The sequence below is a fragment of the Microcaecilia unicolor genome, chromosome 4 (genome assembly GCF_901765095.1).
Source record: "Microcaecilia unicolor chromosome 4, aMicUni1.1, whole genome shotgun sequence".
Lineage (NCBI taxonomy): Eukaryota > Metazoa > Chordata > Amphibia > Gymnophiona > Siphonopidae > Microcaecilia > Microcaecilia unicolor.
The window spans coordinates 45,760,462-45,786,452 of record NC_044034.1 but is presented as its reverse complement, the minus strand read 5'-3'; the positions used below and the strand labels follow the sequence as shown (position 1 = coordinate 45,786,452).

General features: G+C 44.4%; 1 protein-coding gene across 4 annotated transcripts in view; it reads right to left on the bottom strand.

Moving 5' to 3' along the window:
* The window catches only part of AMOTL1 (angiomotin like 1), a 257,734-nt gene that overhangs the window by 146,999 nt on the left and 84,744 nt on the right, over positions 1–25,991 (bottom strand). The window contains exon 1 of one of the 4 annotated variants that reach the window (XM_030200211.1): positions 16,492–16,515. The exons of 2 other annotated variants lie outside the window; for them this stretch is intronic. The gene's annotated coding sequence lies outside the window, so the exon portion shown is untranslated. Of the gene's footprint in view, positions 1–16,215; positions 16,288–16,491; positions 16,516–25,991 lie in introns of those variants that run through there. One more of the 4 variants, XM_030200210.1, reaches the window with a different exon arrangement.

The window sequence follows — 25,991 nt, the reverse complement described above, 5'->3', positions numbered from 1 at the left end:
TAGCGTCCACACCGGGCTCTGTTGGATGATGTCACCCAGTGTGAGAATACAATGGTCTGCATGTCCTCGGAGAAAAAAAATGTAGCCCAAGTATGATATAGCCCATTCTGGCAATACTGCCTCCCTGCATTTTGAAACAGTTATAAGGCACTTCCTGTTTGTTGCAGAATACAGGAAATGCCTAGTTTACTATTTCAAAATGCCCCAGCGTGGGCAACTAGTAGGGACTTTGGAGAAGCAAAACAGGAGAGGGTAGGAACAAGCTCCTGCTGGTGAAATTTAGCATTTTCAGAGGACTCGAACTTTGGATGATTCTGATGTTGGGCCTGGAACTGGGGGCTAATACTGGGAAGAGAGCTAGAAACTGGCCCATTTTAGCAGAATATGAGAGAAGCTGATTATGGCAGTTGCTGGGTGAGGGATGAGAAGGGACAGGATCAGGGGCATAGATACGGGTGGGCCCAGGCCCCCCCCAATCTCGGCTCAGGCCCACCCAGTCTTTCATGACCCTCCAATCGGTGCTGGTCTGGCTGCAGATGCCTCTAGTCCAGCAACAGCAAACAACTGCCACTCATGAGAGCTCTCCTAGGACCCGACCCGGTGTGTGTTTCTTTCTCCCTCCCTCCCCTTTCATCCACCCACCGTGCAGCACGATCCCTCCCGTTGTACCTCACCGGGTCCACGCTAATAAACAACCAAAGCAGAGGCGCAGGACTGCGGCTCTCTGCCTGCCGCTACTTCCTGTGCCAGCCCAGAAGTTTACCTCAGAACAGAAGAGGCAGGACTGGCACAGGAAACAGTAACGGCAGGCAGAGAGCCGCGGTCCCGGGTGGATGAAAGGGAAGAGAGCAACAGGGCAAGGATGGGAGAGGCAGTGGGTCCAGGGAAGGATGCGATTGGGACTGGGGAGGCTTTTATTTGGGGCTGGATTCATGATGGACTCAGCTAATCTGGGACTGGGTCCTGCCTCACCACTGATCACCACCACCTTCAGCCCAAAGCCTCTCAGCAAGTAAAACAAATATGTGTCATTGTGGGCTTTTGGGTGAGGGTGGGCTTTTTACTGCAGTGCTGGGGGGGGGGGGGGGGGGCTCAGTGCCCAGGTTAAAATAATACTTTTTAAAAGGTGTTTCATGTTGGTTTTTGGGTAGGGGTCGTCTCTGCAGTGCCCAAGCATGAAAAATTAAAATGTTTTATATTTAATGCTGATGTGCTTAAGGGTGGAGGGAGGGGGAGATTGGAAAAAGTAGGGGAGATGCCAGCCTATGGGGGGACAGGTAGATGGTAGGACAGGGCTGATGCTAGGCTACAGGGAGGGGTGGGGGGAGCAAGGGTAGAGCTGATGCCTAGCTGCGGGATAGATGATGGGGAAGGGACAGATAGGGCTTATGCTGGGCTATGGGGATGGATGAGGGGAGGGGAAAAAAGAAGGGAAGGGTAGGGCAGGGAAGGGCTGATGCCGGGCTACAGGACAATTTGTGATTTTTGGTCCTCTATTCTGTAATTCATGAGGGTTGGTATGTGTTCTGCATGTGACCAAGGTGAGAGATTCTGCTGGCATGTGGTTTGTCTGGTGTTATGAGTCTGACTTGTCTGAATTTTCCAATGGAATGCATATTCCTGCTATGTACAGTGGGGGAAATAAGTATTTGATCCCTTGCTGATTTTGTAAGTTTGCCCACTGACAAAGACATGAGCAGCCCATAATTGAAGGGTAGGTTATTGGTAACAGTGAGAGATAGCACATCACAAATTAAATCCGGAAAATCACATTGTGGAAAGTATATGAATTTATTTGCATTCTGCAGAGGGAAATAAGTATTTGATCCCCCACCAACCAGTAAGAGATCTGGCCCCTACAGACCAGGTAGATGCTCCAAATCAACTCGTTACCTGCATGACAGACAGCTGTCGGCAATGGTCACCTGTATGAAAGACACCTGTCCACAGACTCAGTGAATCAGTCAGACTCTAACCTCTACAAAATGGCCAAGAGCAAGGAGCTGTCTAAGGATGTCAGGGACAAGATCATACACCTGCACAAGGCTGGAATGGGCTACAAAACCATCAGTAAGACGCTGGGCGAGAAGGAGACAACTGTTGGTGCCATAGTAAGAAAATGGAAGAAGTACAAAATGACTGTCAATCGACAAAGATCTGGGGCTCCACGCAAAATCTCACCTCGTGGGGTATCCTTGATCATGAGGAAGGTTAGAAATCAGCCTACAACTACAAGGGGGGAACTTGTCAATGATCTCAAGGCAGCTGGGACCACTGTCACCACGAAAACCATTGGTAACACATTACGACATAACGGATTGCAATCCTGCAGTGCCCGCAAGGTCCCCCTGCTCCGGAAGGCACATGTGACGGCCCGTCTGAAGTTTGCCAGTGAACACCTGGATGATGCCGAGAGTGATTGGGAGAAGGTGCTGTGGTCAGATGAGACAAAAATTGAGCTCTTTGGCATGAACTCAACTCGCCGTGTTTGGAGGAAGAGAAATGCTGCCTATGACCCAAAGAACACCGTCCCCACTGTCAAGCATGGAGGTGGAAATGTTATGTTTTGGGGGTGTTTCTCTGCTAAGGGCACAGGACTACTTCACCGCATCAATGGGAGAATGGATGGGGCCATGTACCGTACAATTCTGAGTGACAACCTCCTTCCCTCCGCCAGGGCCTTAAAAATGGGTCGTGGCTGGGTCTTCCAGCACGACAATGACCCAAAACATACAGCCAAGGCAACAAAGGAGTGGCTCAGGAAGAAGCACATTAGGGTCATGGAGTGGCCTAGCCAGTCACCAGACCTTAATCCCATTGAAAACTTATGGAGGGAGCTGAAGCTGCGAGTTGCCAAGCGACAGCCCAGAACTCTTAATGATTTAGAGATGATCTGCAAAGAGGAGTGGACCAAAATTCCTCCTGACATGTGTGCAAACCTCATCATCAACTACAGAAGACGTCTGACCGCTGTGCTTGCCAACAAGGGTTTTGCCACCAAGTATTAGGTCTTGTTTGCCAGAGGGATTAAATACTTATTTCCCTCTGCAGAATGCAAATAAATTCATATACTTTCCACAATGTGATTTTCCGGATTTAATTTGTGATGTGCTATCTCTCACTGTTACCAATAACCTACCCTTCAATTATGGGCTGCTCATGTCTTTGTCAGTGGGCAAACTTACAAAATCAGCAAGGGATCAAATACTTATTTCCCCCACTGTATATTCACCGCTGTCTTTATAAAAGTACTGTTGTTGGTATTCGTATTCAGAATTGGTGTTAAGAAGCTTCTTTGCAGGCTTTAGTGATACTTCACAAAGCACCTGGCAGTGAAGGGATTTTGTATTGCTATTATTGAGGTGCCACCAGAATTTGAATATATTTTTCCTATGTAATTATATTGCAGGATCCTGCCATGTGTGTTGAGAGGTTTGCCTTTGTAGTAGACATATGTATGATCAATTTTAAGATATGGGATAATGTAATTATATTTAAAAATATGAATTTTTCCATTAAGTATGTATGTGGTTATATTGAAGCAGGGCGGCTGTTGGGCAGACTACTTAGAAATCCATCATCAAGTGCATTCTAAGGCATTATTTTGTAGGATCCCAAGAGACACTACTCATACTTATATACACAGTATGTGCCCACCCATATTAGCTCTGGGCCCACCCAAACTCTCAGGCCTGGCTACACCACTGGACAGGATGACAGATACTGTTGAAGAAGGGGAGAAGCAAGGGCAGATGAGAAGTTAGGTGGACAGTCAAGAATATAATGAAAGATGCTGGCACAAGGAAGAGGAAAAGCAGGGTAAATGAATGTTGGGGACGGTAGTAGAAAGGAGAATGCTGGGCAAAGGGGGAAAAGAATATGGAAAAGAAAAGGGCAATGGATGTTGGGGAAGGGGAGAAAGAGGCAGGAGGACAGACTCTGGGGATATGATAATGTGGGGAAAATATAGACTCAGGCTCATGTGGAGACTTTGGGATTGGGTGGGAGACCAGAAGAAGGCAGAATAAAACTAGGTAGGTATTGGGAGTGTAAGTGTAGGTTTAGGTTTAGGAATTGGGTACAGTGGTAGAGTGGGGAGATAGTGAAGGCTAAGATACTGAGCAAGGATTATGAGGATAACATAAACTACTTTAAGTGACTGGGAGAGGAGAATGAGTAGGACTGTGAGGCTGGGTGCAGAACTATGCGGAGGAAAACAAGTTGAGGGGCCTAGGAGGAGCTGAAAGGAACACAGGTTTAAGGAAAGGGTTAGACAGGTCTTTGAAGGAGATGAAATTGAGTGGAATTGGGGGGAAATGGCAACAGGATGGAAAGTAAAACATAAGAAAGGGAGTGGAGGTGAAGAGGGGAAAGAGCTGGGGCTAGTCAGAGAATGTATGACAGAGTAAGATAGATGAGGCTGGGGAGGGAATGACTAGAAAGTGGATAAAGATGAAGCAGTAGGAGGCTGGCAAAGGAATGAGGAAGGACCAGGGAAGGAAGTGAAATAGTACCATGCTAATAAAGACCAGCAAGGTCCAATATAGTCTGCCCAGCAAGTTGGAAAGAGTCATACCTGACGATCTGTGCAGAATATGTATATTAACTCCTCTATGCCTTTGTTCGGGATTGTACTGACCGTTCTGTGCAGGCTGCACCCTCTGTTATTTGATTCTATCCTTTTGCTAGATGAGGATTCTCTATATTTATCCCAAGCCTTTTTGAATTCTGTCACTGTTTATGTCCCAAAATACCTCCACCAGGAGGGCATTCTAGGTATCCATCATCCTTTTGGTGGAAAAATATTTCCCGATGTTGCTTTTAAGCTTATCTCCTTGCAGTTTCACTTCATGTCCTCTATAGCTGTCCCATCTTTGAAAAAAATGTGTTTGCTCATTAATACATATCAAGTATTTTCAATGTCCGTTTCATACCACCACTGTCTCTTCTCATACGTCTTGTGGCGCAGACCCAATACTATTTTGGTCGCCCTCCTCTAAACTGCTTCAAGTCTTTTTATATCTTTAGCAAAATACAGCTTCCAAAAGTGAACACAGTACTCCAAGTGGGGCCTCACCAACGACTTGTACAAGGGCATTATCACCATTTCCCTTCTGTTGGTTATATCTCTCTATGCAACCTAGCATCCTTCTGGTGTTGACTACTGCCTTGTCACATTATCGGAAATGGAAAGTGGGAAGAGTGTGAACACTGGAGTGGGAGATGAAGGAATGGAAGATATCTACAGGTAGATAAAAACTGAGGAGAAAAACTGAAGAAAGATGAAGCAGAAGGATCATGATCAGACAGAGGTTTAGGGGAAGAAGGAAAGAAGAAAGGGGAGGGAGAATGAAGAAACCAAAAATATAAATGAGATTCTGAGGAAGGATTTAGGAGGAAACTAATAAGAAGTGATAATGACTAGAACCAACCAATCAGAAAAAAAAATTGTACCTTCGTTATCTGATTATTTTTCATTTTTTAGAGAACAAAATGTCATCTTTATCTGCAGAAAATGGGTAAAACAATGGCAATTAAGTTACAATATCAGCTTCCTTCTAACGAGGGGCCATTCTTGTGGCATGAACTCTGACATCTTCCAAAAGACTGGCCCCAAATGGGGGTGCAAAATTAGAATGGCTCAGCTCACTGCCACCCCTTGAGCTGGCCCCCTAGGAGAACTGAATCTTTTCATATAGCCAAGCATTCTGTTTGTTTTCTCCATTGCTTTGTTACTCATTATTTCTGATGAACTGAAGGTAGTCAATGTACCAGTAATTATCATGACATAATTGCTGGAGACACAATTATTGCTACACAAATAAAATGGGACTTCATCTTCCTTCCTTTCCTGTCTAGTGACTCCTATGACTGCAGTCTCTGTGTGTGTCTCATTCTCTGTTTTCCTTTTCCACTGCTGTTTCTCCCCAGAGATTGAAAGGTGGTGGTTAGGCTTCTTCCTCCAAAACAGCTCTGAGTTGAATTTGTAGAGAATTTCTGCTGCTAAAACAGGAATGCCATTTGTTACACAAATAATTAGATTCTTGAAACGGGGCAGAGATTCCCAAATTTCTAACTATGTAAGCTATATGAGCTGTCTGTATAGCCAGTAAAAGGGCATATGAAGGGCAATTCTAGGGGAACTATGCGCTCCAGGTTATGCGCCCCTCCCCCCTGCACATAATGCACAGAAATGTAGTACTGGGGCATAAGCGTTGTAAGCACTATTCCATAAGGGCATGCAGAAATACAAAAGCATGTAAATTCAAGAGAGAGCATACATGTGGCAGAGGTTATGTATGCCTTTACTGCAATTATATCAGGTCTATGGCTCATGTAACTGCAGGCACCTAAATGTTAGACACACTGATACCAGGTTATGCTATTACTCTATAATGGAATCTGGGCACCAAGATGTCATTATAGAATACGCTCTCACCACATGGCATGAGGGCACCTAAAAGGAGGCGCCCATACAGAATGTACTCCGCAAGTGCCTTAAGTGAACATTCAATCGTGTTAGGTCCCTTTACACACCTACCTACTCCCTTCCCTTCAACATACATTTCTACCTTTTTCTCTCTGACAGTCCAGCATCGCCCTACTCTTTCCCCCCTTTCTGTAGTTCCAAACTTCCTTTCTCTCTCCATCCTCCACCTATCCATAGTTCTCTCCATATAACCCTCACCTATCCAGCACATCTTTCTCTACCTCATTCCCAAAAGATTATAAGAAGATAAGATGAGTTATGCCTAGTCAGACCGAGGTAACAGCAGTGTAAGGTTTTTTGAGGAGAGGATGACAGTAGGAGAGATAGTGCTAAGTAGATGGGTAGGAATAGGATCTGCTTAGCACTATCTCTCCTACTGTCATCCCTTTTATCTGTCATATCCTCAATCTTTCACTTTCCACTGCGACTGATCCTGATGCCTTCAAACATGCCATATTCATACCACTCCTCAAAAAACCTTCATTGGACCCTACCTGTCCTTCCAACTATTGCCCCATCTCAATCCCCCCTTTCCTATCCAAGATATTTGAACGTGCTGTTCACCGCCATTGTCTTGACTTTCTTTCATCTCAAGCTATTCTTGATCCACTTCAATCTGGCTTTCCCCTCTCCAATGACCTGTTCCTGGCCAGATCCAAAGGTCTCTATTCTATCCTCATCCTTCTTGATCTATCTGCTGCTTTTGACACTGTTGATCACCTTGATACGCTGTCCTCACTTGGATTTCAGGGCTCTGTTCTTTTCCTAGTTTTCTTCTTCTCTCTCCCATCGTACTTTTAGTGCGCTACCAATTTACGGCGTGCTGAATATGAAAAAGCCCACGGGAATAGAATGGGCTTCATTCAGTATGCCATTAATTGGTAGCGCAGCTTTGTAAAAGGAGCCCCATCTGTTTTTAAAGTTATTCCATTTCTTGGAGGATGAAATTAAACTAAGCCTAAAAATTAATTTTTCAGAATATTTGTTTGTCCCATGGATGCATCCCTTCAAAATAACTGGCACTCTAATTTTAATTTCAAACAACAGTCCTTTAAATATTTAGGTAGAACTGCTAGAACATATGCATTTAACATATAAAGCTCCATTCTGCACAGGACTTCAAGGCAGGAATTGAGACAACCAAATCAGGACATGCTCAATTCTCCCTATATATTTTACATAAAATGTCTCTGCCAAGCATACAGGCGGGTACATGTATTTGCCAGCACACACAATGAGAGCAGAAGTTAAGTGGCATACCAAGGGGGGGGGGGTGGTGGGGGCGGTCCGCCCCGGGTGCACGCCGCTGGGGGGGGTGCCGCGCGCCTGTTGGTCGACGCCACTCATTCCCTTCCTGCTGCTCCCTCTGCGCGGAACAGGTTACTTCCTGTTCCGGGGCAGAGGGAGCAGCAGGGAACGAGCGGACTCAGCCAACAGGCGCGCGGCACCCCCCCAAGCAGGTAAAAATGCACCCGGGGGGGAGGGGGTCACTGCACCCGGGGGGGGGGGGCGCATCGGCGATCCGCCCCGGGTGTCAGCCAGCCTTCTGGCCACTGCAGAAGTTTTAAAAAAATATACAAAAAAAAAGCATCACAAGCTCTTAAATTAATGTTGCTGTAACCAGGAGTGGAGGAGTAGCCTAATAGCTAATGCAGCAGGCTAAGAACCAAGGAAGTCTGGTTCAAACCCCACTGTGGCTCCTTGTGATCTTGGGCCAGTCACTTAACACTCTATTGCCTTGAGCACAAGCTAAGGACCTCTTTTATCAAGCTGTGCTAGCGGTTCCCGCGGGGCAAAGCGAATGGGCTTTGTAGGCATTACCGCAGTGGGAACCACTAGCACGGCTTCATAAAAAAGGCCCTAAGATTGTAAGCCATCCGGGAACGTGGAAATACCAACTGTATTCGCATATAAGTCACCTTGAGTTGCTACTGATAAAGGTATAAGCTAAATTCAAACATCACAAGTTACTGGCTACACCAATAAGTACATAAGTAATGCCACACTGGGAAAAGACCAAGGGTCCATCGAGCCCAGCATCCTGTCCACGACAGCGGCCAAGGGCACCTGGCGAGCTTCCCAAACGTACAAACATTCTATACGTTATTCCTGGAATTGTGGATTTTTCCCAAGTCCATTTAGTAGTGGTTTATGGACTTGTCCTTTAGGAAACCATCTAACCCCTTTTTAAACTCTGCTAAGCTAACCGCCTTCACCACGTTCTCCGGCAACAAATTCCAGAATTTAATTATGCGTTGGGTGAAGAAAGATTTTCTCCGATTTGTTTTAAATTTACTACACTGTAGTTTCATTGCATGCCCCCTAGTCCTAGTATTTTTGGAAAGCGTGAACAGACGCTTCACATCCACCTGTTCCATTCCACTCATTATTTTATATACCTCTATCATGTCTCCCCTCAGCCGTCTCTTCTCCATGAGATACTGGACCTCAAGTCAGGCCCAATATCTGTGAAAGAGGCTGGGGGGGGGGGAAGATTACATTACCCTAGGATCCCCTCCCCACCAATATCAAGTTCCCTGACATGACGTATAAGCCCCCTGCCCCTGCTCTCACTGGAGTGTGAGACTGTCCTGCTATCCAGTGAACATTTGCCCTGCCTGTCAGCGCCCCAATTTGAATGGCACTTTTTTATTTTATTTTTACACAATGTCCATCAAATTACAAGCAGAACTTGAAACAGAAAGACTCAGGGGTCCTTTTACAAAGGCACGCTAGCGTCTTCAGCATGCACTAAAAATAAGGATGCGCTAACACTAGAGACACCCATAGGAATATATGGGTGTCTCTAGCATTTAGCATGCACTAAAACTTAGCGTGCACTAAAAACGTTAGTGAGCCTTTGTAAAAGGTCCCCCTCATTTTGCAAGAAAAGAAACAATGAAAAACACAATCGCCAAGAAAATAGGGGGGGGGGGGGGGGCATCAGAACTCTGAAAGGCTAGGAGGAATCGCTCTCCAGAAAAAAAAAAATAGAAAAACACAAAACACAAGAAATTATGCAAGAATAGTGCCACAGTTAATTCCATTAATACTGCTTTCTTACTTTAATCCTCCAATTGGAATAATAGAGGGAGAAGACACAGCTATGGGGATAGGAGGAATCCTTGCCTCTAAGAAATATTTTTACAATGCTCTGGATCTAGGAAAACATACAATTTAACACAAAATTTTACAATGCATTTACACAAAAAGACCCTCCTAGTGCAACAATTTGAGAACCATAGGCTAAAAAAGCCTTATATCTCAGTAGCCCTACAGAGGTCAGAAAATATTGAGACCCTGTGGCCAAGAAAGTTCAGCTAAATTCAGCTCCTTATGACGAAAATACAAATGAAGAATCTGATTATGATCAGGGTACAGAGCAAAGTCACTTTGATCACAATAGGGCCTGAACTTTCCAAACAGCCTGTAAGATCAAAACAGGCTCCAGCTGGCTCCTTCCCAGCTCCTTGTGCTATCTTTTCTCCCCAATCCACATAGTAAGCCCATGTAATTTGTGGTAATGAAAAAGTATTTAATGGAAGGGTTACAGATTTCTAGTGACTCAACTTCTCTATCAGTGATAACAATGGAAAATTTGGAAAGCTGGTAAATCTCAGATTCAAATGACAATCATACTTTTTTAGAACCTCCATTTTCTGCAGGGTAACAAGATTATCTTTCATCAATGCTGCCTGGCCAGATTTCAAGCCCTCTAATTCTGTTTCTACCATCCATAGCATTTCCTCGTTTTGTGGTGATTTCCATACACTGTTTAACCCGTGATTGCAGAGTATCTGGAACCTATGCAGCTTTTTAATACAAGCCGACAGGCACTGATCCATATCCCCAAAGTCATCCCACAAACCTTTCAAAGTCACCTTTTCAGACTGAACACCCACCTCCCCATGAGCTCTCTAGTCTAGATTTCTCCTCCAATTTGGGACCGATGAAGTTCTTGATTTTGTTTGATTCCCTTAAGTGTATATAGGAAAGGTGCCGTAATACTGATGGTTCATATCTACTCTGCTATAAATATATATATTGATTAAATTGGCAGGAACCTATTGAACACTATCCAAAGATGGAACATATAGGGGTCCTTTTACTAAGGTGTGCTGAAAAATGGCCTGCGGTAGTGTAGATGCATATTTTGGGTGCACACAGAATTATTTTTCAGCGCACCTGCAAAAAATGCCTTTTTAACATTTTTGCTGAAAATGGATGTGTGGCAAAATGAAAACTGCCGCGCATCCATTTTGGGTCTGAGACCTTACTGCCAGCCATTGACCTAACAGCAAAGTCTCACGTGGTAACCGGGCGGTAATGACCTACATGCGCCAAATGCCACTTGGCGCGCGTAGTTGACGCATGTCGGAAAATAAAAAAAATATTTTTGGGGGGGGGCACATAGCGGACGTGCACCAAAAATTAAATTGCCGCAAGGGCCACGCAGTAGCCGTGCAGTAACTTCATTTTGGCGCGCGTAGATGCTTACATGGCTTAGTAAAATGGCCCCATAGATAGGTAAGATAGAGTAACAGAAGTAAGAAAATAATGGGCCTAATTTAAGAAAGTTGCACATGAGGTCAGAAAAGTGCTTGAATATTATGTTAGCTAGGGCAGAAATGAATAAACATATCCTGCTATAGCATGTGCAGCTGACGTCACTCTACGAAAAAACGTTAAGTTTCTTCTTCCATTAAAGGCCTGGTTGAAGAGCCATGCTTTTACCTGCTTCCTGAAGTAGTGATAGTCTTTTGTTAAGCAAAGCCTTTCAGGGAGTGCATTCTAGAGTGTGGGGGCTACTCCGGAGAAGGCTCACTGGTGGGTATCACATTGTGTGATGTCCTTTGGAGAGGGTGTGGTTAGGGATACACCTTGGGAGGACCTTAGTGTCCTTGGAGGTGTGTAGAGGGACATCCTGTTCTTCAAGTACCTCTGGGCCATTTACTTTAAGGGCCTTGAAGATCAGACATAGAGTTTAAAATGTAGCCTTGTACTGAATTGGTAGCCAGTGAATAGAAATGGTGTGATGTTGTCATATCGCTTTCAACCATGCTGCAGCTTTCTGAGAGCAAGATGCACTAAAGACGTCGGTAATTCCCGTTCCCTACGGATTCCATAGCGAATCGGTAGGGAACAGGAATGCATCAACGATAGGGAATGCAAATGAGCTACTCGTTGTAGCTCACTTGCATTCTCTATTCCTTCGGTACCTGAGTCGGAGAATCGGGACGTCCCTTTTGATTAGGCCCCTCTTCCTGATCTCTTCAGCCAATCAAAGCGGGCTTAGCTGGCTGTTGTCAGCAAAACGCGCCCTGATTGGCTGAAGAGACCAGGAAGAGGAGCCTAATCTAAAGGGACGTCCCGATTCTCCGGTAACCAGGAAAATAGAAAAATTTTGCTGTGGAGGGGTAAGTGGCGCGGCAAAGACAAAATAGAAGGGGGAAAAAAACACAAGCGCCGGCAGAGCGAAAAACTGCAAAAAAAAAACGTCTCACAAGCGCAGGGAGAGTACGTCCTTAAAGGACGCCCCTCACATGCGCTCCCTGCTTTTTTTTTTCTTTTTTACCTTTTTTGTGGGGCCCTTTTCCTTTCCGATTCCCTCACAGAAGCCCTAACAAGAGGTGCAGACCTCCCGTTAGGGTTCCTACGGTAAGGGAATCGGAAAAACGGTAGTGCATCTCATTATAATGGGCTGCAACGGTAGTGCAGCTCATTATAATAGCTTTTGAATCATTTGCATTCCGTTTTCGTTGCCTGCTACCGTGGCAGGGAAAATGCCCTTAGTGCATGCCCCGGGTAAACTACTTGCGTTTTAAACTGGCTGGAACCAGTTTAAAACGCAAGTTGTGGGCTCGTTAGGTTTTGTGCATCTGGCCCTGAATCAATTGGAACTGGTGCAGAACCTTTGTAGTCAGCCCAGTGTAGAGTGTATTATAGTGATCCAATCTTGATGTTATCATGGTATGCACAACTGAGATAAGATCTGCCTTCTCAATGTAAGGAGAGAGGCAGCATAGCGGTCACAAATGATAGAAACAGCTCTTAAGTTTGCTTAGATTTGGTGGATCAGTGAATCTAGCTATATTCCAAGGTTCCTGACTTGTGATTTGAGGAGGAGTTCGTATTTCCCAGAAGAGATTCTACTACTACTACAAATTATTTCTATAGCACTACCAGTCGTATGCAGCGTTTCACAATTGAACATGAAGAAAAGACAGTCCCTGCTCAAAAGAGCTTACAATCTAAATCTGATATCAGGTATGTGCCCACATGTGTTAGGGACCCATAGAAGCTTGGTTTTACTTGGATTCAGGCAAAGTTTTTTGTTTGAAGCCCATTCTTGAATTGATGTTAGACAGGTAGTCAGTTTATTCAGTGCAGTGGGTAAGTCAAGTTCAGTGGGTACGAGTAGCTGCACATCACCTGAGTAAATGTAGAACTGAGTGTCCATTGACTGAATCAGCTCAGCCAGTGGCTTGAGGTAGATATTGAACAAAATAGGTGACAGTATCAATCCTGTGGTATGTATACCCATTTAATCAATCTAGTCCTTGCCTAATAGCAAGGGTCTCTGTTCCACACTTTTGGGCCAATCAGGAAAAAGCACAATTTCATATTGACATTAAAAAATATTCTATTTCGGCTGGTAAACATAGTAAATTCTTCATGTGCAAATGAACAGCACAAATAGGAATATACCAATCCAGTGGGAAACAAAACTTCTGGTCTCAACAACAAAGTTATACCACAATGCCAAAGAGACACTGATTTTAGGTTTTTCTGGCAGACTGTAAACAAAATCATTGGTGAGAGTGGCAGTGCACCAAGACAGCCAGCAAACACTGTGAAGTGACAGAAAACTTATTTATGGCTCTCAAAATGCTCATCTGGTTTCTCTTTTGTCTTTCAAATGAAAAGTCTTGTGTTCAGATTTCAGGAAAAGATATTACACATTCAGGTAAAACTAGCCATGTACAAGATAATTTTCAAAGCCATTTTAAATTGACCTGTCTGAAAACGTGTCTCCTCTCTCTGGCTAAAAGTATATGTGCATACTTTTAAACAGGATAAAACAAGACATTCTCATGGACTCTTTTAGGTCAAATATACATGTGCTGTTTTACCATCTGATCAACCACATTACCAAATACTATCTAGGTAGTGTCCCTTTAAAAATCAGCTACAAAGTACATTGGTATCTAGTTACATGGGCTATTGAAACTGCCATCCTGGTTGGTTAAGTGAGATTTAACTAGCTTCTAAAAAAAGTTCATAGATACTGCTGGGCATCTTCATTCTTTGCCAGCAATAAAATCAGCTGTATCAACAGGAATTAATACCCAAAATAGCCAGAGGTCTCAAGCTAACTGTTCAGCCATCCTGCACTTTTAACTGACTGTACAGTCAAGCACCTGAGATTTAAGGCATGAGGATGTCCCCTTTAGGTCTCTCCCCAGTACAGTTCCATTATGGGAAATCAGCCTCCTCTCAAAACAACATGCAATAATGAAAAGGGTCATATGGAAGCAGGTAATTTCTGATCTGAAGAAGAAGGGTTATCTTTGAAAGTTCATCAAAAAATGTATTAAGTTTAAAAGGTATTATCTTATTTTGTCTTGTTTTATTTCTATTTATTACCTTTAAAAGTGGACAAACACAGCTATCCTACCACTTTACCTTAGACAAATCTTTAAAAACTGGTAACTATGCTATTCTTCTGCTAAAATGCCATATAATATAAAAGGCGGTTTGATGAACAAGAGATGGTGTGACATCACAAAGTTGAAGCCACAGCACCCAAGGAGGTTTTCATTCTCCCCAATGCAGCCACTACCATCTTGGTACACCCAAAACAATGTAATTGATAGGGCGACAAGCTCCCCCTACTGGCTTCAGGCCAGATAGTGGGCCAAGCACGTTTCTGTCGTCTCCTGATCATCAAACCTCCTTGAGATAAACAGTTCAGTAGTAATTGTATTACCATATTTTTTTTTCTTTAAACTAAGAATCACATTCCAGGTATATGTCTTTGCTGCACTTTGCCCCTTATTAAGCATGGAGTGAATAATGATTTGTTTATAAACAATGTGACCTGCTGAGATTGGCTTCAAACCCGGGATGCTGAGAAATCCCAGATTTGACCACTCTAGCTGCTCATATTACTAACTACACTACCAGTTCAATGAGACAGCATATGAAATGCAAATTCATTCCCATTCTCTCTCTCTCCCTCCTCCCCTCTCTCTCTATATATATATACCTGACAAAAAAAAAATAAGGGGTCCTTTCACTAAGCTATGCTAAAAGGGGCCATGTGCTATTATTAGCATGTGGGCCACTTTTAGTGTGGCTGTAAAATGGCTGCATTTCCATTTTTGCCATTAATGTCCAGTGCTAATTTCCCAATTAGCGCATGGCCATTAGCGTGTGAGCCCTTACTGACAATGTCGCCTTCGGCACCTAATCACTACACCTCTTCTCAGGAAATCTTAACTACCCCAACTTGACATTTCGTCCTTTAGATTGTAAGTTCTTCTGAGCAGGGACCGTCCTTAATTGTTAATTTGTACAGCGCTGTGTAACACTAGTAGCACTCTAGAAATGTTAAGTAGTAGTAGTAGTAGTATTTAGTAGACACAAAGGGCTCACGTGCTAATCATGCACTAATCACTTGTCACGTAGTTGCACTAACCAATTAGCGCTGAGCATTCGTACTCTCCGCCCCCCCCAAACACGCCCCAGCGCTAAAAAGTACAAGGTATGTTTTAGCACCAGGGAAGTGTGTGCAGATGCCTGAACTACTACTACTAATCACTTTTATAGCGCTCCAAGGTATACGCAGCGCTGTACACCATACACATAAAGACAGTCCCTGCTCAAAGAGCTTACAATCTAAATTAGACAGGTAACAGAGAACAACTAAGAGGCATTAAAGAGGAAGGGATAAAGGTACAGGCAAGTGAACTACCGCCGGACACCTGAGTGCACAGCACAGTAGTGCATTTTGGCATATGGGAGGCATGTGTTAGTGCCTTCTGCCACTTCGTAAATAGACCCCTAAACCTGGTATACAGTGAGAAAAATATGTTGAGAACCACAGCGTCTGTGTGAGGAACTCTAGCAATATGGCTCTTCTCCAATTGCTGCAAGACTCATTACAGAAGTAAGCACCATCCTCTATTATTCATATTTTTTACTTGATTTACTAGATCATCAAGCCCATTTTGGATGAACATTAACTGTATAAAAATAAAAACAAAACCTAAAATGTGGTATCATGTGTTTTGCCAAAAGCCAAATCCAAATTACAGCTTTCAGCTAACTTAGCTTTAAAAAAAAAATCAACTTCTCTCTCTGTCATTCTATGTTTTTTTTTTCATCAGCAAGCTGCCAAAATATTAAATAGAGCCTATTCAGAGAGGATATTTCAAGCCCAGACATATTTCACAAAGAACCTATGTTCGTGTTCTTCCTAAAGCTAACTGTCTTCTAAAGGCGTTTTCCTTAAGTCCACCCCCTCCTCCTCCCACCGTTGTTACACTGGTGTCGAGAAAAAAAAACGCCAACTTTAGAACATTACTGGTAAAAAAAAACATATGATTACAGCTTCAATAAGCCATCAAACAGCGATTCTGCTAAGTGCCTCGCAATCTGCAAACAGGCAACCTATACACGAGTTCGCTATTAATCATGTTTACACAAAAGAATTCTTTTACCTTTCAGTTCTTGCTGAGAAGTTCCCAGAAGAAGCTTTTAATCCACCATGAGACTACCATTGCTGAATATTTACCCCCCCCCCCCCCCCAACCCCAACCCCAACCCCAACCCCAACAACGCTAGAGTGACTGGTAGAGAAAAAGCTACAACGTGCTTGACATGATGTGTGGAAAATGGCTCGAAATGGAGAAAAAAAAAAAAAGAAGCCTTGATTCTGAACGCAACAATCAGCCCCATTCACACTGGAACGAAAGGAATGTCAGAATTTTACCTACCGGTACTCAAGCATCGGCCGTCGCCTCCGGGGTCCTAAAGAGTCAAATGTACTCTTACCAAATTCCGAATCCGAACCCTGCTGAAAAGGGGCAGTAGGACAGCCAATACGTAACCCTATACTGTATAAGGCAAAGTCTGCTCCGCGAAGGTCCTAGTGCACGCTCGGTTGTGAACGTTAAGTATTTCGTGGAACAGAGAAACACAACTACAAAGCTTAGCTGACCGTTTTTTACATAATCTTGAAAGCCTCTCGAAACCAGCCTGACCGTGGCCAAGTGTAATAATGCATTCTCCTGGTCCTTAACGTAAATTTAAACCCGAAAGGGGTAATGGGTGTTTTGCTTTTCTTTTGCTTTGCAGTGTTGCAAATTCATGGACCTAGTAGCTCAATGGAATGTGTGTCAATTCTTTTCTGTAGATACAGTACCGGGGTAGGGGGTGGCGTGGGGAGGAGGAAGCAACATAAGCATTTTTAGAGGCATGCCTTCCAAACCAGAGGCTGTGTTGCTGAAGACCGTTTTGTTTCTTTTTAGAATCGGAAAGGTCTGTTCGTAGCAAAGTTCTCCAGCTGCATTTTTAAGGCGTGTGTCATGTGCAGGAGCTGCTGGAAATTGGAACGGGACTTCTTGAAGAGCGCTCCTTTCGTTTACCAAGCAGAATGGCTTAAAAAAAAAACAAAAACAGTCTCGGAATCATTGCGGGGTAACCTGAATAGCTTCCATAGGCCAGCAAAAGTAGTGGTGCCCCGGTCTGAAAACTGTTTTTGGGATTGCGGGATTGGATTGTTCCTGGCTAAATGCTTTACATTGTGCTTCCATATCTCACAGCCTTTCTTGTCGATCTGCTACTACCACTACAAATCATTTCTATAGCGCTACCAGTCCTACGCAGCGCTTCACAATTGAACATGAAGAAAAGACAGTCCCTGCTCAAAAGAGCTTACAATCTAAATCACGACAGGCAGACAGGACAAATAAGGGATAAGGGTAGCACAGACACACTGTTTCATTTGGGGGGGGCAAAGAATGGGCGGAGCATATTAGCATATCATTTGCATATATACATATGCAAATGAATATGCTAATATGGAGGAAGGAAATGAAATTTACAGGCAAAATATCACAGATGCACATTTCAAAAAGCTGACACATTTCAATTAATAAATTATGAATAAAATACTTTTATTTACCTTTGTTGTCTGATCATTTAGTTTTTCTATTCGCTTTGATCCCAGTGTCTTCTGTTTTATGCAGTGTCTTCTTTCCAGTAGGCTTCCCTCTGCTCCCCACCCTCCCAGTCCCATCCATCTCCTGCTCCTTCCCTCTGATCCCCAACCCTCCCAGTTCCATCCATCTTCTGTTCCTTCCCTCTGCTCACCATCCCTCCGTCCCATCCATCTTCTGCTCCTTCCCTCTGCTGTGCCTGACCTCTCCCAATCCCATCCATCTCCTGGTCCATCCCTCTGCTCCCCACCCCTCGCAGTCCCATCCATCTCTTGCTCCTTCCCTCTGCTCCCCACCCCTCCCAGTCCCAACCATCTCTTGCTCCTTCCCTCTGCTCCCCACCCCTCCCAGTCCCATCCATCTTCCCTCTGCTCCCCCCCCCCCGCGAGGTCCAAGATGGTGACTCCGTTTACCCCCTCTCTTCCTCCCTCCCTCTCTCCGGTGCAGGCAACAGTCTTCAGCTTTTTCAGCGTTCCTGGCAGCGGTAGCGATGTACACGCTGCCTTCGGTCTGCCCCGGAAGCCTTCTCTTCAAGTTCCTGTTCCCACCTATGCGGGAACAGGAACTTGAAGAGAAGGCTTCGGGGCAGAGCCAAAGGCAGCGTGTACAACGCTACCGCTGCCAGGAACGCTGGAAAAGACTGCTGCCTGCGCCGCGGAGGGAGGGAGGAAGAGAGAGGGGTAGACGGACAACAGCTCCTCTCCGTCCGCTTGGCTTCCCTGCCCTCTCTGTCTGCGTCCCGCCTTCCTCTGACGTCAGAGGAAGGCGGGACGCAGACAGAGAGGGCAGGGAAGCCAAGCGGATGGAGAGGAGCGCGTGCCTGCATGTGTTTTTTTTTTTTTTTAACTGGCGCGGCGGCGCCTCGCGTCATTTGGGGGGGCATTGCCCCCCCTCGCCCCCCCCAGTCTACGCCTATGCACAGACAGATAGGACACATAGGGAAAAGGGACTAATGAAGAGAGGAAGACAAGATAAGGTTACCAGCAGGTGACAAGTTAGGAATTAAAAGCAGCATCAAACACGTAGGCCTGGTTTTACAGAGGGGCAGATGCACAAAGCATTTCCGGGGGGGGGGGGGGGGGGGGTTTTACTGGCCCAGCAATGCTCAAATGGTTTCGCACAGAAATTATTACTGCAGTGCAGTCCATATTAAAATGTATGTTAATGTGGTCATTATGTATTCCACAGCCATGCTTTTAAAAAAAGTGCAGTGTAGAAGGGTTGGTTGAGAGGAATGGATATTTAGCAGACCCCCTTCTCTCCCTCCACCTGACCACCCTGCCTCCACCCCAGACTGCCTAGCCTGGACCCTACCCAAACACCCCTCCCCCATCTCAGCTTAAACGTTCCCCCCCTGAAAACCTGACTGGCTGGGTGTGAGAAGCACTGGTCTAGTGGTTCCCCCACCCTGATTGCTTTCCAATCCATCATCCGATTCCTCCCCCCCCCCCCATATTAAAAAAATTTTTCACAGGTGGTCTAATAGCTCCCCTGTTTCACCTCCCCAAACTACACACAAATTCAGTCTAGTAGTTCCCTCCCCCTTAGTCTCCAAAAAATCCCTGGTAGTCCTCTCCACTCCCCCATAAAAAAAAGCCTGGTAGTGTAGTGGGCCCTCCACCCACCCCATGACCCAAAGCCTAGCCCCTCTCACCCCATACCTCAAATGAGGCAAGAGCAATGCCCACTCATTCCTGCCTCCAGGTGCAGCCATCTGCAAAATGACAGCACAGGGCCTGACTACCATATAAGGAAAAAATCAGCACCTTGACAGGATTCTAGGATCTGACCTATTAGCAGGGTTTAATTTATAGACAAAAAAGAAGTGGAACTGGGAGTGGGGCCAGGGCCAGAGATGAACTGAATACGCTGCCAGAACCCTTATCCACACCTTGTCGCCTCTCGCTTGGACTATTGCAATTTACTTCTCACTGGTCTTCCTATCAGCCATCTCTCTCCTCTCCAATCTGTCCAAAATTCTGCGGCACGACTTGTTTTCCGCCAGAATCGTTATACCCACACTAGCCCACTCCTCAAGTCACTTCACTGGCTCCCTGTCCGCTTCCGCATTCAGTTTCAACTTCTTGAACTGACCTTTAAAAGCATCCACTCTGCAGCCCCCCATTACCTCTCCGCTCTCATCTCTCCCTACATTCCTCCCCGTGAACTCCACTCACTGGACAAATCTCTCTTGTTGTCCCCCTTCTCCTCCACTGCTAACTCCAGGCTTCGCTCCTTTTCTCTCGCGGCACCTTATGGCTGGAATAGACTTCCTGCACCTATATGTCTAGCTCCATCTCTACCTGTTTTCAAATCTATGCTGAAAACCCACCTTTTCACTGCTGCTTTTGGCTCCTAGCCACAATTGCCCTCCCCTTGTCCCTCACCCGTAACTGTCTTGTCTGTCTGTATTATTTAGATTGTAAGCTCTTTTGAGCAGGGACTGTCTCTTTGTATCAGGTGTTCAGCTCTGCGTGCGTCTGGTAGCGCTATACAAATGCTAATAATAATAATAACTTACTACCCCACGCACAATACTTCATGTGTGGGTAAAAAAGGAAGCTGGTATGTACATATATTTGGAAAATTCATTTATTTAATAAAAGTGTTAAAGAATATCATCAACAGTCGTACAAATTTGTAACATTATGAACAAAATATTAATCAGTATTTTTTCTCATCATTTACACAGTTGATACCACCCAGGGTTCTCCTCAGAATTTTTGCTAGCTGGATGGCATGAAGGAATAACCAAGAGGGGGCAGAGGCGTACTATGCATTATTATAACATTTTCTCTTATTCCCCTGTACGCCTGTTCAGGATGAAGCTTCTTGTGTAGAACAAGTGTTGGTCTTGTAATATGTCAACGAATACCATGGATCACCTCCTTTTTTACTGTCCCTTCATGTACAACTTCTGGGTGGCTGTATGGGCCAGAATACAAGTGATTCACTTTGATAAACCATTCTCTTATACAAATATCTTTCTATGGTCTATCGACTCGGATCAGTTCCTTGCAGGGGCATAGCCAGACTTCGGCGGGAGGGGGGTCCAGAGCCCAAGGTGAGGGGGCACATTTTAGCCACCCCCCCGGTGCCACCAACCCCTCCACCATCTTTGACCCCCACCGCCGCCACCACCACCTTTGACCCCCCTGGCGCCAACCCTTTTGACCCCCCCTTCCCACTGCTGCCAACCCTCCCCTGCCGCCGCCGTCGGGTACCTTTGCTGGTGGGGGTCCCCAACCCCCAGCAGCCGAAGTCCTCTTCGGCGCGGCCATGTTGCTGATCTGCAAGGCTTCTGTTTCTGTGAGTCTGACGTCCTGCACGTCACATGTTAAATCCATTAACGCAACTTAGTAAAATGACTTCTTAAGGTTAAATTATGCATCTACATGTTTGCAAGGATAGAGGGATTGCATTTATAAGTAAGAGAATTTTTTTAGTTTAACAAGTTTTATGGAAAGAATTTTTCACATTGTAATACAAGTCAATACAAACCAAGCGGAGTCAGACACACACGCCTGCAACGCCCTTAATTCATTCCTTTTAAGTACTTACAGTTTGGGCACACCTACCTAGACGTCAGACACCTTCACTTTAAAATCAGGAACTTCTCACCACATCTTTGCCTCAGCTACCAGCTTTTTGGAGACTGATGCGTTGTTGCTGTTTATCCGACCTGACCACTGCCTGGACCTGACTACTGCTGGTTTGATGCCTGACCTGACTACTGCTTGGACCTGACCACTGCTAGATCGCTGCCGGACCTGACCGCTGCCTGGACCTAACCTCTGCTGGATCACTGCTGGACCTGATCGCTACCTGGATCTGACCTCAGCTGGATCACCATCTGCCCTGACCACTGTCTGGATCTGATCTCTGCTGGTCCTCCGCCTACTCTGACCATTGCCTGGATCTGACTTCAGTGTATCTCTGACCTCGCCGCCTCTGTCTGTCTGAGCCTGAGTCCTCTTCCTCGCCTGACTTCAAAGTCCTGTTGGCTATCCAAACCCAGGGGTTCAACTGCTGGGGAACAGTGGTCGCTTAAGGTGAAGCGTTGGGCTGCTGACAACTGGTCCTCGGATCAGCACAAGGATTCACTCTATTCCTGACATCTGTGACAACAAACATCTTTAAATCTGATTCCTTCTGACACGGGGGAGCCAGTGCAGTTTGATAAGATGAAACTCTAGTATATCTATTCAATTTGAATATTAGCATGGCAGCTGCGTTCTGTATGATCTGCAATTTTTTTCTGATATTGACACTTAATATCAAGAAATAAGACATTACAGTAATCCAGGTGTGGTAGGACTAACATTTGAACTAACAATGCAAAGGCTGCCTCATTTTGAATAAAGATTCCTTCAATAGACCCCTAGCACTCTGGTTTCTGACTCAACTGCAAAGTTATGTCCATTAGACAAAGATATTGAAGATGGGACCACAACTCCATGATTCTGGAGCCACAGTACCTTGGTCGTCCGCGCATTCAATTTCAGTTTATTGGTCAGGGCCCAAGTACTAACAGCATTAATGCCAGTCATTAATTGGGTCTTTATGAAGAGGTCACTGGTAGGAGAAGCAGGATGTCATCAGCGTAGGATAGTAGACGTTTGCTGAGTCCCAGATGTATTGAGCCAAGGGATGACATAAAAGAAATTGAACAGGATAGAAGAGAGTGGGGATCCCTGAGGAACCCCACAGTTAGGAGACCAGTAGTTGGAAAGTTGATTATTTTGCTTAACAGAATAGTTTCAGTTTGAAAGGAACTCACTGAACCATTTTGAGAACAGTACCTGTTACCCTATCTGATCCAGGCGTTCCAGAAACAATGTGTGATCAACCGCATCAAACGCCGCAGAGATATCGATTTGGAGAAGTATTACTTGATCTCCATTACATAGATGTTGTTTGACATATTTAGTTAGAACTAGCAGCAAGGTTTCTGTGCTGTGTGCCAGTCTGAAGCCAAATTGTGACCAATGTAGAATAGAAAATCCTTCCCCATATAAGGGAGAATTGTTTGCTAATGCAGGTTTCTAATATTTTAGTAAAAAGTGGTATGCTAGCCACTGAACGGTAATTTGCAGCCGATGTTACATCTAGTCCAGATCCCTTCAGCAGAGGAGTGATAACAATTTTGCCCATATCTAAAGGAAGAGAGCCAGATTTTAACAGTCCATTGAGACCGTCTAATACTATAAACTAAATACTGAGACTGTTAATACTATAAACATTGAGGACCTTTGTTCTGACACAGTATAGCAGTTCATGTGAGTTAAATGTAAACACGCTCTGCATACACAAAAATCCATCCTCCCCCCAACAACAGGTAGAACATTTCTCTTTGGAAGTCACCAAATAAGAAATATGCTGATTCTCATGTCATTTGAGGAATAGTAACAAATTTCTCCACTACCAGGCACACTGTGAAATACAAAACCTGAAAAAAAACCCTAACTTAAACACATATGTAGCAAACCTGTCATACAACAGTTAGCACAAATCGTGTGATTCAAAACAGCAAAACCCCTATCTATGAATAGGCAGAACTACAAATATTACACTGAGCCCTACGACACTAATAGTCTACTGGTAAAAAATAAATAGCAGGGCTGCTATGGAACTCTGCACAGACTACATACAAAAGAATACTGCACATCAGTCGCCTGCAAAACACAGTCACATGATAGGAGCCATCTCTGTGGATCCAGTGGGTGCTGAGCACCCCCAATATTGAGCAAGCTCCTTCAATGTGTCCAGGGAGGGGCTATTTTATTGTGTCCTTTACATTGCATCCCCAATCACATTCCATCCCCAATCATTTTGAAATGTTACCGCTTATGCACAAGTGCGAGGTGTATTTTCAAAGCACTTAGACTTACAAAGTTCCATAGTAACCTACGGAACTTTGTAAGTCTAAGTGCTTTGAAAATGAGCCCCATATAGACTCTCAAGAAATACAGATCACAAATTGAATTGGAAGCCCCAAGAAGTCAAAGTTGGCATGTATCACAACATTGGAGAAATAAAAACAGAAATGCATTTCCTCTTGTACTGAACTCAATACAAAGACATCTGCAATGCACATTTCCCAAAACTAACATATTCCAGTTAGTAAATTCCAAAATAAAAGCTGTAGGGTGGTTGGTCAGTGTATAAGGGGTTGTGGTGAGGGGGCACAGGGGAGAGTGTGAGAAAATGTGTGGGTCTGGAGTTTTCTCTGTCTGTTTGTTCTGTGGGGCTATTGATTTTACATAGAAAAGAACGCCCCGATTGCAAAAAGCAATCCCTGTATAAAAAGCATTTGCTCTGTCATTAAGTTTCATCACTATTTCTTTTACTGGAGCAGTACTCAACTTTTTAAAAATTTATCTGTTTCCCCTAGGTAAATACTACTAAAAGAAAATAAAAGCATTTAAAAAAGAAAAAAGAAAACTTGTTGAGGCAAGCTTCAGAGGTCACATCTACTGCCCAGTGGTGGCATCACAGCCATGACCGCCCAACTACCATGGATGCCACCATCCTGAAGATGCACACAAGGTCATACACAGGTCCTCAAAAAGGCAGCGCCTGACTCTAGGTGCACAGGTAACTGCTGAGCACGTAGAAGGACCACCGGGTTACACAGCTGGCACATTTTGAAATCTGGTACTCCATAGCCATCAATGAGGAGGCTTGCTTGAGAAACTGCTCGACCCTCAGATTTACTTCCACCAGGATGGTTATATTTTCAATCACTGCTGTGACCAAGCAATCAACCTTCAGCAGGCAAAGAAGAATGTCCAGCTTCCCTCATGGCAAAGGAAATAGCCTATTGAGGAACCTGATGTCCTGAGGAATCTCTCCAGAACCTCTCATTCCACCATCATCATTCCACCATCACCATCTGCAACAATGCTCTTTGTAAGGGAAATGCTCTGTGAGACTTGTGTAGACCCTCCAAAATACGGTTCCCATTCAAGGGCTCCTCTTGCATGGGAGATGAAATCTGCAGCACAGAGGAGTCTGAATCTATAAGATAATTCAATTCCTCCCTGTGGAACAGGATGGCCACTGGGAAGTTCTCTCCATCTTCTTGGTCAAGGTCCTCCCATTCCTCACCCATATCAAGGACAAAATAAAGAAGCATATCCTCCCAGGAAGAGTCTGATGGAAACAGGAGCCACATCATCTGCCCCCTCCCATGAGGAAACCCCAGTATAAAGTTTTAACTTCAGTTTTCCAGCCTAGTTTATCCAGTTCAAATAAAGAATACAGAGCTGTTAGTCACAAGAAACCCGTTTAGAGATTTAAAAACTTGAACTTTCTGCCATAGACTACAACATTAACAGATAGCCTCTAGAAGGCACAGCAGGGCCTAGTTTATTCTTCATTCCCACCCATCCTCCCCAACTTCTGCCCACCCCTAGCACAACTCTTCATTTATACTCAGCTATTCTAATTAGGATAACAAAAGAGGAACCCTCTTACAGAGTTTTAATTAACATTTCATTACTTTCTAAGAAGAAAACACTAAATAAATCACACAATATACCATATAACCTAAAGGCTTTTTATATTAGACTAATATCCTTAGTACCTTATCAAGTTTTAAATTATTGGAAAACTCAATAATACTAAGATGGAGACAGCAATCCAGCAGCGGGGTGCTATCCAGTCTTTTGCATTTAGTGTCACATATATGATTATCTCCCAGTTGGTGAGGGGTTAAATGTGTGTGCCCAATGCAAAGAGCTCCTAGCTCTCAGAGAATGGGTCCATTCTCTTGAGGTTAGAGTGGAAGACTTGGAGCTGAGAGAGTGTTGCGGCTAAGAAAGCAAATAGAATGTTAGGCATTATTAGGAAAGGAATGGAAATCAAAAAAGAGGATGTTATAATGCCTTTGTATCACTCCATGGTGCGACCGCACCTCAGATATTGTGTTCAATTCTGGTCGCCGCATCTCAAAAAAGATATAGTGGAATTAGAAAAGGTGCACAGAAGGGCGACGAAAATGATAAAGGGGATGGGATGACTTCCCTATGAGGAAAGGCTAAAGCGGCTAGGGCTCTTCAGCTTGGAGAAAAGGCAGCTGAGAGGAGATATGATAGAGGTCTATAAAATAATGAGTGGAGTTGAATGGGTAGATGTGAAGCGTCTGTTTACGCTTTCCAAAAATACTAGGACTAGGGGGCATGTGATGAAGCTGCAATGTAGTAAATTTAAAACAAATCAGAGAAAAGTTTCTTCACTCAACGTGCAATTAAACTCTGAAATTCGTTGCCAGA